At 43.4% G+C, this 3,042-nt stretch overlaps 1 long non-coding RNA gene across 1 annotated transcript; it reads left to right on the top strand.

The window, feature by feature from the left end:
- Positions 1–313: 313 nt before the first annotated feature.
- Positions 314–2,824, top strand: LOC106558125. The gene is made up of 3 exons (XR_005382560.1): positions 314–897; positions 2,048–2,166; positions 2,605–2,824. It is a non-coding gene; the product is annotated as an uncharacterized LOC106558125 (long non-coding RNA).
- The last annotated feature ends 218 nt before the right edge of the window (positions 2,825–3,042 follow it).

Raw genomic sequence — 3,042 nt, forward strand, 5'->3', positions numbered from 1 at the left:
GAGCTCCCATCATATGCTAGAGACTGTTCTAGGTCCTAGGAGGTGAACACAAAATAAGGTGCACTTTGGGACTATGCACCTGGCCCCCCTGCCTGTCCCTGAGGAAGTCGGATTTCAGGACAGCAGAGGAAGCAGTGAGTGGGCACAAGCCTGTGGCCCCCCCACAGAGGCAGCGTGCTAAATGTGGGCACCGTGAAGACAGAGGAACCCCAGAGCAGAAGGCAGGGTGTGCAGAAGTGAAATAATGCTGTTGGATGGTGTCAGGGAGTAAAGGTGGCAGCGGTGATTTGGCTCTATGTCCTGGATCATACAAGCGGTTGTGAGAGCTTCCAGGGTCAGAACACAAAGCCAGTGTATACACGTGGGGTGGAGTATCAGGTGAAGCATGTAGCATGCTTTGTCCTTATAAACTGCTGACTGTCAAGGTGTCACAAGAACGTAGGCTCGCTTTGGGCGTTGGGTGAGAGAGAGTAAGTTTGGAAGTCAAGGAGAGTCCAGTGAATCCGGAACATATCATTTTATGAAATTTACCCCTTAGTTCTATGGGGTAGGGGGCTCTTTCTCTCCTTAGGACCTCGCATTCCTTATGCTATGACACTTACTGGATGAATGTATGGATGAAATAGTTTATGGAATTTGGAAGTATTATAGGGAGCATATCCTTGGCAGACAATTGAGAGAGATTTGTAATGAGGAACTGAGCAGTTTACCTCATAAAATAATGACACCTAAAACATTGTGACAGGTAGGGTGTTCTTAACAGTTTTACTCATCCAGAGGGTTCACTTTGAGCTGAGATGGTGTAAAACGTGGGAGGGGTGCAGGGCAGCCCTGTTCCAGCCTGTCTCCAGGACACAAGGAGGTGGCTCTCCCACAAGAGAAGGCCTGGGAATGCAGGTCAGTGGCTGATGAAAATGGGCACTGGGTGGGGGCAGAAAGAGGGTGAGGCTTGAAATCCATGATTAGAAGATAGAGTTTCATTTTCATATTTTGTGCTTTACTTTTGGCTAAGCCAACGAATTTCTGAGGCTCCACTTCCTTTTTTTGTAAAACAAGGATAAGCTGTGCCACCTTTTACCTCTGTTCTAAATTTCTTCCTTTTAGAAAATTTTCTTGTGTTGGGGCACCTGAGTGGCTCCGTTGAGTGTTTGAGTATCCAACTCTTGGTTTTGGTTCAGCTCATGAACTCCCAACGGTGACATCAAGCCCTGTGTTGGGCTCTGTGAGTCTGCTTGGGATTCTCTCTCTCTCTTTTTCTCCCTCTGCTCCTCACCCCGCTCATGTTCCCCCCCCCCCCAAAATACAAGTAAATAAATCTTTTTTTTTTTTTTAAAGAAAATTTTCTTGTGTTAGAAATTTCCTTGGATAGATACACTGTCCTTTTAAAGCATAAATACACCCTGTAGGGCCAAGTCTTTCCATCACAGGAAGCACAAAGTATCTTGTCACTCGAACTTCAAATAGATTTGATGCAAGGCCTTACTGGAGACAGGGAGGCCTCTTAATTGGGCTGCTCTGGATTGAGAGTAAACATTCAGGAAATGACTAGTGGACAGCATACAAGTGTCTGTGCAGATAACAATACAAGGAATCTGTTCACGGCTTTCTCAGGCATGATCAGAAGAGACAGCAGGTCACCTCATGGTGGTTGCAGTCCAGCCTCTAGCAGAGAACAAAGTTAGGGGTTTCTCCTGGCAAAGGAAGAGCTTGGGGGGGGGGGGGGGGGGGAGATTCCAGATTGGAAGAAAGCCAGACAGATGTGACTTTAAATCCTGGCTGTGCTTTTCTTGATAACCCTTGTTTCTTTTCATCTGTAAAATAGTAATTATATTTAACTGAAAGTATTGTTAGGAGGATTAAAATAAAAGATATATGTCAATTCCTGGCATAATGTAAATACTCAGTAGATGATAGAAAATGTTATTTATTTTGAAGAGTCTCCTATGAAGCTCAGTAAACTAATAGTTGAAAGTGGAGAAGCCCGGAGACGAGTCAGAGAGGAGGAGCTGGGCTGGGGTCTGAGGTAATAATGAGATTTTTTTGCCAGGAGGCTGTGTTGCATCAGCAAGTAATGCAGATTTTAATAGGGCATCTTAAAGACTGGACACCCGACTGGTCGAAATGTGCAGTTTGGCTGGGATCTGGATGGGACAGGTAATCTTGCAGGTAAGCCTAGAAGTCTGACTTGTAGGCCCTTCTGTATACTCAGGACAAAAAAGGGGAGAAGGGAAGCAAGATTTTCTGGGTCTTAATGACAAAGTCCAGACATAACTAATTCATACCAGAAACACAGTCAGAAAATCGAGTTTATAAGAAAAATTGAGTGAATGATAAATGGTATCTGAGAAGTGTAGTTCTTTGCCCCCAAACTCTTTAGCCTCTACCATTAGACTCCAGTGAGGTTTAGATTCTGATATTGCCTCACAAAGTGGGTGACGTATACTCTTGTTTTCCCAAGACAGAAATAACTTTCTTTAGGATAAAACTAACACATAGTCCTTGCAAAATAAATACATAAATAATATAGGAAAGCATAAAGCATAAAGAAAGTATAAAGTCTATGCTTTTATATTAATATATATGCTGGTATATCCTTCTGTATAGGTGAAACAAACACCGGGACACCCCTGGAGCAGGACCCACACTCACTGGGACCAGACCAGACCCCAGTAACTTTACTACAAGATGACGGGGGCACTGAGTCCCAAAGCAAGGAAAGACATGACTTAGAGTGAGAATCCCTTTGTCTCCCCTCATGCCAGAGCGGTTCAGCCCCCACCACTGGGACCTACCCTCCCAACTGAGTCCCAACCACCTGAAGGTGGGTTATGTTCTTCTGGCTAGCCCACCTCTATTAAAAGTAAAAAATTATTTTAATTTTCATTTGATTACCAGTGAAGTAGCACTTCTTGTGAATTAGTCATCTCTACTAGTGTGAATTGCTTACTTTACTCTTATCCTTCAAAATATTATTTAACTAATAGGTTACTTGCTTTTTTCCTTACAGATTTATAAAAGGGTTTTATGTAACAAGATATTAAG

The sequence above is a fragment of the Canis lupus genome, chromosome 32, assembly GCF_011100685.1.
Source record: "Canis lupus familiaris isolate Mischka breed German Shepherd chromosome 32, alternate assembly UU_Cfam_GSD_1.0, whole genome shotgun sequence".
Taxonomy (NCBI): domain Eukaryota; kingdom Metazoa; phylum Chordata; class Mammalia; order Carnivora; family Canidae; genus Canis; species Canis lupus.